Here is a 14,817-nt window from a genome sequence, read left to right as displayed (position 1 = left end):
TCAAAAAGTAATTGCTGACTTTGGAAAAGAGATTTTTCTTTCTTTGTCAGCGTTGCATCTTTTCTGTTCAGTAGTCATGGAACGGTGTAAGACACAGAAGTCCATTTGAAGATGCTACTCTTGGGGTGCCTAGGCAATTCAGTCCCTTAAGCTTCTGACTCTTGATTTTGGATCCGGTTATGTTCTTCAGGTGGTGAGATTGTGCCCCACATGGGGCTCTGTGCTGGGCATGGAGCCTGCTTAAGGTTCAGCCCCTCTCTGCCCTCTCCCTCCGCCCCCAGCCAAAGAAAAAAGAAGATGCTGCACTCTTACCTAGTTCTTCTCCTCCCTGTTATTATTGATCAATTTTGTGGGATGCTCCTCCTCTGCTCACCATTTAATTATTCTGTTTCCTCATAATTTAGTTTTCTGCCTTCTCTTCACTCTGGTGTGCTTTTCTTGGCTGAGTTCATCATCAGGCTTCTGATTGTCTTGGCTTCCAGTATCTATATTTTATTAACGCACAATCAGTTTTTATCTCTGTCCTGGAACTCTTCAATTAGCTCTAAATTTATGTAACTAATTTTTGATATTTCCACATAGATTTCTCACAGGCATCCTAAGCTCAGTGTGTCTGATATTAAACCATCATCTTTCCCCACCAAACCTGTCCTAGTGAATGGACCATATTTACCCAATTTTGTAAGCCCAGAACTTTGGAATTTATGTAGATTCTTCTCTGTTCTTATATTCCACATACCTGTCATCAAGTCCAGTGTTTTACTTGATAAACGTTTCTTAATTCTGTACTCTACGTCTCTGTAGATACCCAATGTTAGTTCAAAGCGCTATCTTTTGTCACCTGATTTCAAGACCAGAGGTCTTCTACCCTCAGCCTTATTGGCCCTACAATTCTTGGGTAGGAGATGGATCTATGTAAATGTCAGATTTGATCATTTAAATTTTACTGAAGATCCTTTTTTTCTAACCAACTTCTTTGTATGATATAAATATCCTTCTTATAGTAGTCTCTTCCACTTGATCCAGTCTCATTTATTACTTTATCATTACCCACCCCCGCCCAGTGCAGTCATTCTAAACCAGCATTGTCTAAAAGAAATACAATGTGAACCGTATACAGAATTTAAAACATTTTTTTTCAGTAGTTGGAGAAAAATACAAACAGGTGAAATTAATTTTAATGGTATATCTTATTTAACGTAATTACATTATGTTACATTCAACATAATATTACATTACATTACATTCAACGTAATATTTTTACATGATGAATATTGAAAAATAGCATTAAGATACTTTATGTTCTTTTTTATTTTTTTAAATTTTAATTAAAAATTCATTACATTCAACGTAATATTTTAACATGATGAATATTGAAAAATAGCATTAAGAAGATACTTTATGTTCTTTTTTATTTTTTTAAATTTTAATTAAAAACATTTTTTTAAAAGGTTTTATTTATTTATTCATGAAAGACACACAGAGAGAGACGCAGAGACATAGGCAGAGGGAGAAGCAGGTTCCATGCAGGGAGCCCGATGTGGGACTCAATCCCAGGACCATGGAATCATGCCCTGGGCCTAAGGCAAGCGCTAAACTGCTGAGCCAACCAGGGATCCCTGTGTTCTTTTTTATGTTAAGTTTTCAAAATCCATGTATATTTTACACTTTAGTATATCTCAATTCTGACTAGGTACATTTTTGGTGCTCAGTAGCCACTGTGTTTGGCTAGCACAATTGTATACTATTTGCAGTTTGATGATATGCCTCACTTATTTCATAATGTTTTTACTTTTGCATATGCTGCTCCCTTTTACTGAAATAGGATCTTCTGTCATGAACTGCGCGCCTCCTTTTACTAACCTTATCTATCATCATCAACGTCCCCTACCCCGGGCCAAAAAAAACAATCCCAAAATGCACATACTTGTGTTTAGCCTCTGCTAATACCTAAAGACTTCATTTAGGCATTATCTCCTCTGGAAGGCTTCCCAAATTCCCTCTGACTTCTAATTAATTTTATTTAGCATACTTTATTTTTTTTTTGTCATTAGTAGTCATACTCGTACATTACCTTTTTCTTCTTGTATTGGAGTTTCTTAATGATAGGGTATCTGTTGTATCTTATTTTTTGTATCTCCATTCATAGTTTGGTGCCTGACATAGTAGGTATTCAGTAAATGCCTTATGCATGTATGAACGAATATTCTGTGATGTTTTCCTATGACTGGCCAGACTTGGGGAATGCATATTGTAGTTGAGATGCTTTAATTTGACCCAGTGTTTCAAAATGCTGTTTAAATGAAGCTGATAATGTCTTAAATGTTAAGTCTAGCATATATTGTGATTTGACCTAGAGTCTAGAAAACTATACTTAATATCTAAACATAGTTTGATTTTAAAGCAAAAGTAGGTGTTGTGTAAATAAAGGTAAAATAAAGAAATGCTTAGGCGTATCCTGGAACACATGGGTAGAAGAGTAGAAAAAATGACTTGGTTTTATCAGTTTCTAATAATTTTTTCTCCTTTAGAGGAGAGAAGCAATTGCAGTTTTATTTTTTTTTAAGATTTTATTTATTTATTCATGAGAGACATAGAGAGGCAGACACATAGGCAGAGGGATAAGCAGGCTCCTCACAGGGAGCCCAGGACCCATGGATCAGGACCTGAGCTGAGGGCAGACACTCAACCACTGAGCGACTCAGGCGCCCTGCAATTGCAGTTTCAAATGCAACAAATTTCTTTTTTTTTAACCTGTGTCTCATCTTCAGTCACTTATATTCTTTTTTTAAGGAGAGGTATATCCTTACTTACATCTTTTTGTCTTGGTTTATTTTTATTTTACTCGTCTAGTTGCTTGTTGTGTGAACTCTTCTACTGGCAGCAGCCAAGCCAGGCATCGTTGTTTTATACAAAGAAGCTGAACAGAGGGAAATGACAGGAAATGAACAGTTCTTTGATTTTATACAGTTTTTTCCCTTAAAACTTTTTAAGAACTTTTCTTAAAGTCACATGAATCAGACAATTATACTGTTCCATATATAGTAGGCTTTCTAGCTTAGACTTACTTTTGATTCATTTGAAATTGGATATAAAGTCATTCTTGGGGCAGCCCAGGTGGCTCAGCGGTTTAGCGCCGCTTTCAGTCCAGGGCCGGATCCTGGAGACCCAGGATCGAGTCCCACATCGGGCTCTCTGCATGGAGCCTGCTTCTCCCTCTGCTTCTCTCTCTCTCTCTCTCTCTCTCTCTGTGTGTGTGTGTGTGTCTCATGAATAAATTAAAAAAAAAAAGAAACTGATGAAGTCATTCTTGAACTGAAGGGGGCTGATGGTCATCTTTTTTCCTGACCTTTTATGTGTGACCTATAATGTTTGGGATTTTTTTAAGAGGTTTATTTTAGGATGAAAAATGATGTGTTACATTTGCTCATGTTCTACCATTGCCATAGTAGCCCTCTTGGCCATATTTAGAAAATAAACAGTTGTTAGGAATTGAAATAGGGCAAGACTTTTAGTTTTTCTTTTTTGCTTTTATCTAGTTATCCTGGTACAGTTAAGGGAGCCAGATGAACAACTGTTAGTTGACTCATTCTGCATCACAGAGAATTAGCTTAAATTAGCTGCAGAACTGTACATGGAATATAAATCTTCAGTGTTCTGTTAATCTAGGTAACTTTTTTCTTCTAAGATAAAAATACTTTTATTCATTTAATAATATTGTGACTAGTTTATATTAGTCAAACAAAGTATTGTTGTAAATACAAGTGAAATTTATTTTGTCTGAAATCCTATTAGGTCATCTCAGTTATTTAAAATCAACTGAGTTAGAATATTCCAACTTTACTATAGTAATGGCTCTGAGCAGACCTTTTTGATATGCTAACTTTTCTCACTTCTTAGGAATTTCAGCAATAAGTAAATCTTAGTTATTTAAAAGAGGGAAAATTTAACATTTCCTTTAAAACAGAAAGATAAATTTTATAGAATGAAATTATTAATGTTCTATTTGGTAGAGCTTTTTAGAATAATCATCTATTCCATAAAAAACTAATGAATGGTGTTGTTACCATGGTGAACTAGGTGGATAAGATTTCTGTTCTTATGCATCTTCTATTTAGTAGGAAGAGAAAGATAAACATAAGATTATTTCTAATAGTAACAAGGACTGGGGCAGCCCGGGGGGCTCAGAAGTTTAGCACCGCCTTCGGCCTAGGGCCTGATCCTGGAGACCCGGGATTGAGTCCTACGTTGGGCTCCCTGCGTGGAACCTGCTTCTCCCTCTGCCTGTGTCTCTGCTTCTCTCTCTCTGTGTGTGTGTTTGTCTCATGAATAAATAAATAAAATCCTTAAAAAAAAGAAATTAAAAAAAAGAAAGATTAAAAAAATAGTAACAAGGACTATGAAGAAAATAGTAACTAAGAGTGGGCTCACTTTATTTTTTTATTTTTTTAAGTCATTTATTTATTTATTTATTTATTTATTTATTTATTTATTTATTTTAGTTGAGTGGGCTCACTTTAATAGAATTGTCAGGAGAGCCATCTTTAAGGTGACATTTATGCTGCTGACAGGATGAAGAGAAGGTGCCACCTTTGTTTTAAGGGCCCTTTAGGTAAAGGGTGCAGCAAGTACAAAGACAACAAGCTTGGCATCTCAGAAGCACCTAGGAAGGCCACTTGGGTTGAAAAAGTAGATGTGTGGCATGACATAAGGATGGAGAAGTAGGCAGAAGGGCTAGATCTTGTACGAGTTTGCAGGTCTGGTTGAGGAATCTGATGGCTCTAAGAAGCCATTGAGGAGTATTAAGCAGGAGAGCAGTGCTGTCTGATCTCTGTGTCAAGTATCTTTCTTTGACTGTGGAAGCAAGGATGAAAGCAGGATATCATTTAGGTATTATTGCAGAAATTCAAGTGAGAAATGATGGTGGCTTGGACCAGGAATGGGAATGGTAAGAAATAATTAATGTGGATTGTATTTTGGGAGATAAAACCATCTGGTTTCACAGATGGTTTGGGTGCGGGATGTGAGGTTAAGAAGGAATCCAGGATGATCCTTAGATTTGCAATATGAGTAATTTAGTAAGTAGATGGGGGTGCCATTTAATGAAATTAGGAAAGTAGGAAAGAGTGGGGTAGAAAGAAGACAAATTATGATTTTGGTTTTGGGCATGTAAGTTTGAAATCATTTTTAGATACCTAAGTGGAGTAGTCAGATATGAAGGTGGACATGCGAATGCGGAAGTCAGAGTAAATGAAGTCTAGATAAGATTACCTAAGGAAAGAGTGTAGACGAAGATGAGAGACAATATGTGGTGTCTTGGGTATTCCAACATTTAGAGATAAGGAAGAGGAGGCAGATTCAATAAAGGAGACTGAGAAGAGACAGCCAGTGAGATAGTTTAAGAAAACCAGGGAAGCAGATGGCTGTGGGAACTAAAAAAGAAAAGAGAGTTTTCGGAAGGAGGGAGATAGTTGTTTCAAATGCTGCTGTAAGGTCAAGGATGAATAGGATGGAAAATTGGCTACAAGGTTTAGCCAAAATGAACGTCATTGTCTGTTTTGACAAAACCTATTTTAGTAGAAGGGTGGGGATGAAAACCTGACTAGTGTGGATTCAGAAGAACATAGACAGAAAAGTAGAGATAACATTCTAGATTCTAGATTACTCCTCAAAAGAGATTTATTGGAAAATTAGAATAGAGTAACTGAGATATAGATGTATTAGGACATGGAGTCAAGCAATAGCTTTATTAGAGCCTCTTTTGGTAGGAATGATCCTATACAGAGTAGAGTAACAGATACTATCCTGTGATGGAGAGAAGATATGGAAATGGAGACAGGTGAAAGGTTAACTTTGAAAAGGAGCAGAAATGCTTATTCAGTTCTAGTGGCAGGAGGGCTACAGTACGGGATAGATGGAGATGGAGGTAACTTCAAAGGTGAGGTAGTTCTCATCTTATTGTTGATATTACAATACCTAATGTGTTACTCAACTAAGAGAAAACTTGCACAGGCATACCTTGTTTTACTGTACTTTGATTTATTGTGCTTCACAGGTACTGTTTTTTGTGCCCCTCCCTTTTTTTACACAATTTGTACAGCTTGAAGATTTGTGGCAACCCTTGCATTGAGCAAGTCTTTTTGCGCCATTTTTCCAGTACCTTTTGCTCACTTCCTGTAACACATTTTCTTAATTCTCATAATATTTCAGACTTTTTCAATATTGTATTTGTTATGATGATCTCTGATTGCTTTGATATTACTATTGTAATGATGATGTGCACCCATATAAAACAGTGGATGTAATTGATAAATGTCTGTTTTCTGACTGCTCCATCAACCAGCCATTCCCCCATTTCTCTCCCTGTCCTTGGGCCTTGGTATTCCCTGAGACTCAACAAGATTGAAATTAGGCCAATTAATAACCCTATGATATCCTGTAAGTGTTTAAGTGAAAGTCAGACATTTCTCACTTTAAATCAAAAGCTAGAAATGATTTAAGCTTGGTGAGGAAGGCCTGTCGAAAGCCCAGATAGGCCAAAAGGTAGGCATTGTGCATCAAACGGCCAAATTGCAATTGTAAAGGCAAAGTTGTTTAAGGGGGTTAAAAGTACTACTGAAGTGAACACACACAGGAAGATAAAATGAAACAGCCTTATTGCCAATCTGGAGAAAGTTTTGGTAATCTGGGTGAAGGATCCAACCAACCACACAGTCTTGTAAGCCAAAACCTATTCCAGAGTAAAACCCAAACTCTCTTCAGTTCTGTGAAGGCTGAGAAAAGTGAAGAAGCTGCAGAAGAAAAGTTTGAAGATACAAGAAGTTGGTTCATGAGGTTTAAGGAGAGAAATCAACTCCGTAACATCAAGTGCAAGGTGAAGCAGTAAGTGCTGATGTAGAAGCTACAGCAAGTTATCTAGAAGGTCTAACTAAGGTAACAAAGATGATGGCTTCCCCAAACAACAGATATCAATGTAGACAAAATAGCCTTCTGTTGGAAGAAGATACCACCTAGGACTTTCATAGCTGTAAAGGAGACGTCAGTGCCTGTCTTCAAAGCCTCAAAGGACAGGATGACTCTCTTATAAGGAGCTAATTCAGCTGGTGACTTTAAGTGGAACCAGTGTTCATTTACTTGTCCAAAAATTCTAGAGCTCTTGAGCATTATGTTAGATCTACTCTGCCTGTGCTCTAAAATGGAACAACAAAGCCTGGATGACAGCACATTTGTTTGCAACATGGTTTACTGAATGTTTTAAGCCCACTGTTGGGGCCTACTGCTCAGGAAATAATTCTTTTCAAAATATTACTGCTGATCGATGACACACCTTGTCACCCAAAAGCTGATGGAGATATACAGTGAGATTTGTGTTGTTGTATACCTGCTTACACAGCATCCCCTCTGCAGCTAATAGATCAAGGAGTAATTTTGACTTTCAAGTTTTCTTAAGTAATACATTTTATAAGACTGTAGATGCCATAGGTAATGATTCCTCTGGTGGATTTGGGCAAAGTAAATTGAACACCTTCTGGAAAGGATTCACCATTCTAGAAGCCATTAAGAACATTGTGATTTGTGGGAAGAGGTCAATGTATTAACATTAATGGCAGTTTGAAGAAGTTGATTAGAACCCTCTTAGATGACTGAGGGGTTCAAGACTTCAATGGAGGAGGTAACTGCAGGTGTGGAAATAGCAAGAGAACTGGAAGTAGAGCCTGTGGATGTGACTGCATTACTACAGTCTCATGGTCAAACTTGAACAGAAGAGGAGTTGCTTCTTAAGGATGTGCAAAGAAATTCCACCTTTTATTGAGGTGGAATCTCCTCCTAGTAAAGATGCTGTGAAGACTTACTTATGTAGAAGTGACAACAAAGAATTTAAAATGTTATATAAACTTAGTTGACAGAGCAGTGACAGGGTTTGAGAGGATTGACCAATTCTGAAAATTCTACTGTGACTAAAATAACTGTCACACAGCCTTGCATGCTACAGAAAAATTGTTTGTGAAAGGAGTCAATCAATGAGACAAACTTTGTCTTATTTTAAGAAATCGCCACGGCCACCTAGTCTTCAGCAACCATCACCCTGATCAGTTAGCAGCCATCAACACTGGCAAGACTCCACCAGCAAAAAGAATCTGACTCACTAAGAACTCAGATGCTGATTAACATTTCTTAGCAATGAACTATTTTTAAATTAAGGTATGTACATTTTTTATTTTTTAATTTTAATTTTTATTTTTTTAAAGATTTTATTTATTCATTTATGAGAGACAGAGAGAGAGAGAATGGCAGAGACACAGGCGGAGGAAGAAGACTCCACGCAGGGAGCCTGACGTGGGACTCGATCCTGGGTCTCCAGGATCAGGCCCTGGGCTGAAGGTGGCGCTAAACCGCTGAGCCACCTGGGCTGCCCGGTATGTACATTTTTTAAAGACATAGTGCTCTTGCACAGTTAGACTACAGTGTAGTTTGCATCAGGAAACCAAGAAATTCATTTGACTATTTTTATTTCAGACTTTGCTTTATTGAAATGTTAACTTTATTGTGGTGGTCTGGAGCTAAACCTGCAAATCATGAGATGTGCCTGTGGTCCATTTCAAGGCTTACTAACTTAACTCTGTCACCTTAGGTAAATTGTAATCTTGGATAAGTCAGTTTGTTTTTCCGGGTGTTAGTTTCTTTCTTCTTTTTAAAGAAAGGAGTGATTCCCCAGGGTTCCTTCCAGTCCAAAGTTGGTATGTAATCTTATTAAGCTATACTACTTATTTTTATTTGTTTATACTTTTTAAACTGAAGTACATTTGACAGATAATGTTACATTAGTTTTATGAATACAGCATAGGGATTTGACAACTCTGCAGGTAATGCTATGCTTGCTACAAGTGGGGTTACTGTGTGTCACCATCTAATGCTATTATAATACCAATGACTAGATTTTGTGTGTTGTAACTTTCATCCAGTGACTTATTCCATTAATGGAATCCTGAACCTCCCACTCCACTTCACCTATTTTGCCCATCCCATACACTTGAGCCCTAGTAACCACGTTTTCTGTGTTTATGGATCTCTTCCTGTTTTTCTTGTTTTCATCTTGTTTTTTTTTGTTGTTTGTTGTTTTAAGATTCCACATGCAAGTGAAATTATATGGCTTTCTTTCTCTAAATGACATTCTCTTAACATAATATCCTCAGGGTCCATCCATGTTGTCACAGATGGCAAGATCTCATTCTTTTTTTATGGTTGAGTACTATTCCAGTGTCTGTATACCACATCATCTTTATCCATTCTCTATGGACAGACACTTGTGTTGTTTCCATATTTTGACTAATGCTGCAGTAAACATAGGGGTGCATATATCTTTTTGAATCAGTGATTTTGTTTTCTTTTGGTAAATACCCATTAGTGAGATTATGGGATCATATAGTATTTCCATTTTTAATTTTTTGAAGAATCTCTATACAGTTTTCCAGTGGTTGCACCAGTTTACACTCTGGCTACCGGTGTATGTAGGTTCTCTTTTCTCCACATCCTCTCCAGCACTTGTAATTCTTTTTTTGATAGTAACCATTCTGACTTGGTGTGAAGTGATATCTTATTGTGGTTTTGATTTTCATTTCCCTTATGATTTGTGATGTTAAACCATTTCTCTTTTGTCTTTTGGCTGTCTATATGTCTTCTTTGGAAAAATGTCTATTCAAGTTCTCTGCTTACTTTTTAATTGGATTATTTGTTTTTAGGTATTGAGTTACATACGTTTTTTATATATTTTGGATATTAACCCCTTAACAGATGTACTAGGTTGCCTTTTTGTTTATGGTTTCCTTTGGTATGCAAAAGTTTTAATTTTGGTGGAGTCTCAGTAGTTTAGTTTTGCTTTTTTGTTTCCCTAGCCTGAGGAGAAATATCTTAAAAAGGTTACTAAGGTCTATATCAAAGAGATTACTGCCTATATTTTCTTCTAGGAGTTTTATGGTTTTAGATCTCACGTTTAGGTCTTTAATTACTGTGAACTTATTTTTGTGTAGAGTTTGAAAAAGTGGTCTAGTTTCATTCTTTTCCATGTAGCTGTTCAGTTTTCCTAGCACCATTTATTGAAGAGAATGTCTTTCCCATTGTATATTTTACCTTCTTTGTCATAGGTTAATTGAACATGCAACTATTGGTTTATGTCTGGGCTCTCTATATTGTTCCATTGATTTATGTGTCTATTTTTGTGCCAGTACCTTCTGGGATTGTGATATCTCCAGCTTTTTTCTTCTTTCTCAAAATTGCTTTGACTCTTCAGGGTCTTTTATTCTTCTATACAAATTTTAGGATTATTTGTTTTAGTTCTGTAAAAAATATTGTTGGTATTTTGATAGGGATTGCATTGAATCTGTAGATTGCTCTGAGTAGTATGGACATTTTAACAGTATTAATTCTTCTAACCCAGGAACATGGTATGTCTTTCCATTTGTATCATCTTTAGTTTCTTTCATCAGTGTTTTATAGTTTTGAGAATATAGTTCTTTCACCTTCTGGTTAAGTTTATTCCTAGGCATTTTATTATTTGTAAAACAATTATAAATGGAATTAAAAAAAAAATCCTTTTGGGCAGCCCCGGTGGCGCAGCAGTTTAGCGCCACCTGCAGCCCGGGGTGTGATCCTGGAGACCCAGGATCCAGTCAGGTTTCCTGCATGGAGCCTGCTTCTTCCTCTGCCTGTGTCTCTCTGCCTCTCTCTCTCTCTCTCTGAATAGATAAATATTTTTTTTTTAAAAGACTACAAAAAAAATCCTTTTTCTGCTACTTTGTTATTAGTGTATAGAAATGCAGCATTTCCACTTGTTAATTTTGTATCCTGCAACTTTATTGAATTAAGTTATTCTAATAGTGTTTTGGTGAAGTCTCTAGAGTTTTCCATGTATAGTTTCATATTACCTACAAATAGTGACAGTTTTACTTTTTCCTTTACCAATTTGGATGCCTTTTCTTTAGTTTTTTTGTTTATTGGTATAGCTAGGACTTCTAGTATTATTTTGAGTAAAGGTGGTGAGAGTGGACATTCTTATCCTGGTCCTGTTCTTGGAGGAAAAGCTTTCAATGTATTATCATTGAGTATGATAGGTCGTAGGTTTGACGAATATTGCCTTTATTATGTTGCAGTATGTTTTCTGTAAACTCACTTGTTGAGAGTTCTCAATAGACGGACAAATGGATTTTGAATTTTCTCAAATGTTTTTTTCTACATTTAATGAGATGATCATGATTTTTATCCCTCATTTTGTTATGTGGTAAATCATGTTGATGGTTTGTGGATATTGAACTGTCATTGTATTCCTACAATAAATCCCACCAAATGGTACTGAATGATTCTTTTAATGTATTGTTGAATGTGATTTGTTAATATTTTGTTGAAATTTTGCATTTGTGTTCATCAGGTTTATTGGCTTGTAGTTTTCTTTTTTGGTATCTTTGTTTTTAGATGAACATAATGCTGACCTTATAGACTGTATCTGGAAGCTTTCTTTCTCTTCTATTTTTGGAATAGTTTGAGAATAGGCATTCTTTGTTTTTGTTTTAAGTTTCTACTTAAATTCCAGTTAACATACAGTGTAATACTAGTTTCAGGTGTACAATATAGTGATTCAATGCTTCTATACAACACCTTGTGCTTAATTGCAAGTGCACTCCTTAGTCCCCTTCACCTACTTAACCCATCCCCCATCCACCTCTGGTAACCATCAGATTGTTCTCTATAGTTAGGAGTCTGTTTCCCGATTTGCCTCTCTCTCTCTTTTCCCCTAAGCTCGTTTGTTTTGTTTCTTAAATTCCACATTTGAATGAAATCATATGGTATTTGTTTTTCTCTGATTTCACTTAACATAATACTTTCTCATTCCATCTAAGCAAATGGTGTCATTCTTTTTTATGGCTGAGTAAAAACAGTGCGTCATGTATATATGTGATGGACTGTTTGTATATACTGTGATGTATATATGTAAAGATATATTTATCTTTTTTTTTTTTCCAGTCATCATCAATTTGGGCTGTTTCCATAGTTTGGCTATTGTAGATAATGCAGCTATAAATATCAGGGTGCATGTATCCCTTTGAATAAGTTTTTCTGTATTCTTTGGGTAAATACCTAGTAGTGCAATAAGGTAGTTTTTTTGTTTTGTTTTGTTTTTTAGATTTTATTTATTCATGAGAGACACACACAGAGAGAGAGAGAGAGAGAGAGAGAGAGGGGGGCAGAGACACAGGCAGAGGGAGAAGCAGGCCCCACGCGGGCAGCCTGACATGGGACCCAATCCCGGGTGTCCAGGATCACCTGGCCTGAAGGCGGCGCTAAACTGCTGAGCCACCTGGGCTGCCCGGTAGTTTCTTGTTTGTTTGTTTTTTTTTTTTTTTGAGAGAGAGGGAATGGGGAGGAGCAGAGGGAAAGTATCTTAAGTAGGCTCCATGTTCTCAGAGTGGAGCCTGATAGGGGGCTCAGCCTCACTATCCTGGGATCATGACCTGAGCCAAAATCAAGAGTCAGACATTTAAATGACTGAGCCACCCAGGTGCCCCAGGTAGTGCTATTTTTAATTTTTTGAGGAACCTTCGTACTGTTTTCAGTTTTCAGTGGGCTGTACCAGTTTGCATTCCCAACAGCAGTGCAAGAGGGTTCCCCTTTCTCCACAACCTTGCCAGCACCTGTTGTTTCTTGTGTCTCTTATTTTAGCCCTTCCGACAGGTATGAGGTGATACTTCATTGTAGTTTTGATTTATATTTCTCTGATGATCTGTGATATAGAGCATCTTTTCATGTATCTGTTGGCCATCTGTTGCCTGCGGAAAAATGTCAAGAGTAAGTATTCTTTAAAAGTTTGGTTGAATTCATTTGTGAACTCATCTGATCCTAGATTTTTGCTTGTTGGGAGTTTTTTAATTACCAGTTCAGTTTAAAAAAAATTTTTTTTACTAGTAATCAGTTATTTAGGTTTTCTGTTTCTTCATGATTCAGTTTTGGAAGGATTGTTTCGTTATGTTATGTTTTGTTTTGTTTTTTAGGAAATTATCCATTTCTTCTAAGTTGTCCAATTTGCTGACATATAATTTTTTATAATACTCTATTATAATTCTGTGTATTTCATTTGTTACTTCTCTTTGATTTCTAATTTTATTTGTGTGTTCTTTCTTGGTGAGTCTGGCTAAAGGTTTACCAATTTTGTTTATCTTTTCAAAGAACTGGCTCTTAGCTTTATTGATATTTTTGTTCTTTATTTCACTTATTTTCACTCTGATTTTTATTATTATTTTTTCCTCTTTATTTGAAATGTTGCTTGTTTCTTGTATCCCAAGGATTTTAGACTGCTGTGTTTTCATTTGTCTCTAGGTGTTGTTTGATTTTCTCTTTGATTTCTTTGTTGACTCATTGATTGTTTAGTATTTATACTTTTTAAGATTTATTTACTTATTCTAGAGAGAGAAAGCACTCGAGAGTGTGAGTGAGAGGAGGGTAGGGCAAGAGCATCTGCAAGCAGATGCTCTGCTTAGTGGGGAGTCTGGATGCGGGGCTCAATCTCATGACTTCTGAGCCAAAACCAAGAGCTGAATGCATAACTGACTGAGCCACTTAGGTGCCCCAGAACTTTATAAGAAAAATTGATATTTGTTTTAGTAGTTGGCCTTACTTCATCTTTATTTATTCCTTTTTTAAGTCTAATATTTCTTTTTTTAATTTATTTTTATTTATTTATGATAGTCACACAGAGAGAGAGAGAGAGAGGCAGAGACACAGGCAGAGGGAGAAGCAGGCTCCATGCACCGGGAGCCCGACGTGGGATTCGATCCCAGGTCTCCAGGATCGCGCCCTGGGCCAAAGGCAGGCACCAAACCGCTGCGCCACCCAGGGATCCCTAAGTCTAATATTTCATATCTTTTGTTTCTAACTTGTTACTTTATTTCTTTGCTTATGTGAATTGTTTTTTTCTGGCAGTACTATTAGGCTGCAGTGCTCCCACAAGGTCTAAGTACTAATTTTTTAAAAGTGAATTTTCATAAGTGTCTAAATATCTATTCTTTAGGAAGGCTTAGGTCACTGAGTGCTTATATTTTCTAAGGAATGTTTATTTTCATGAACAATTGTAACATACTATGGGATGTTACAGATTTATGTAGGTTAGAAAACCCACTTTAGTTCAGAATAGATCCTAAGTCAGAAACTGGACAAAGATAAGATATTCTCTAGTATTTCGGGGGTTACTCTTAATTTTTTTGTTACCATTAAAGTGTTTTAATATAATTAACAGGTAATATTCTTAGGGAATATATAAAGGATATGTATATAATATATTATCACTTTTTCTTAATCTTTTTTTGCTGGAGGAACCAGACCTTGCCCTAAAAGAACTCGCGGTGTATTCTTGCTCAGTTTGCTTTCCTCATTTTCTATAACGATGTCTGTATTATTAATTTTTGTTGACTGAATTGGTGCATGAATTGAATAGTAGTTTCGTGGACTTTGGAAAAGAGATTACTTATATCAAGTTGTCTTAAGAGACAACTGTTAGAAATAATTGGCTTTAAAATATATTTATTATTAAAGATTTGTGTTTTTCTCTTTTTTTTCTTGAAGACCATACTAAAACTATATTAAAGAAAAGTAACAGAATGAACCTATGATTTTGAAGGGGTAACAGGGTACTCTCAGAAGATGACATCACAGCACATTTCTGAAGGAGGAAAAGAGTAATGATAGATGAAACACATTGGAACAGAGAAAACTGTGTCTGAAAATATTCAAGAGGGAACTACAGCAAAGAAAGATTCAGATGTATCCGACAGA

At 36.3% G+C, this 14,817-nt stretch overlaps 1 protein-coding gene across 3 annotated transcripts in view; it reads left to right on the top strand.

Moving 5' to 3' along the window:
- Nucleotides 1–14,817, top strand: part of LCA5 (lebercilin LCA5) — an 83,589-nt gene that overhangs the window by 13,465 nt on the left and 55,307 nt on the right. The window contains exon 1 of one of the 3 annotated variants that reach the window (XM_038554593.1): nt 8,058–8,202. The exons of 1 other annotated variant lie outside the window; for it this stretch is intronic. The gene's annotated coding sequence lies outside the window, so the exon portion shown is untranslated. Of the gene's footprint in view, nt 1–8,057; nt 8,203–14,817 lie in introns of those variants that run through there. One more of the 3 variants, XM_038554590.1, reaches the window with a different exon arrangement.

Source organism: Canis lupus, chromosome 12 (genome assembly GCF_011100685.1).
Source record: "Canis lupus familiaris isolate Mischka breed German Shepherd chromosome 12, alternate assembly UU_Cfam_GSD_1.0, whole genome shotgun sequence".
Taxonomy (NCBI): Eukaryota; Metazoa; Chordata; class Mammalia; order Carnivora; family Canidae; genus Canis; species Canis lupus.
Note: the sequence above shows the minus strand (reverse complement) of the source record. Positions and strands in the feature narration are given on the sequence as shown.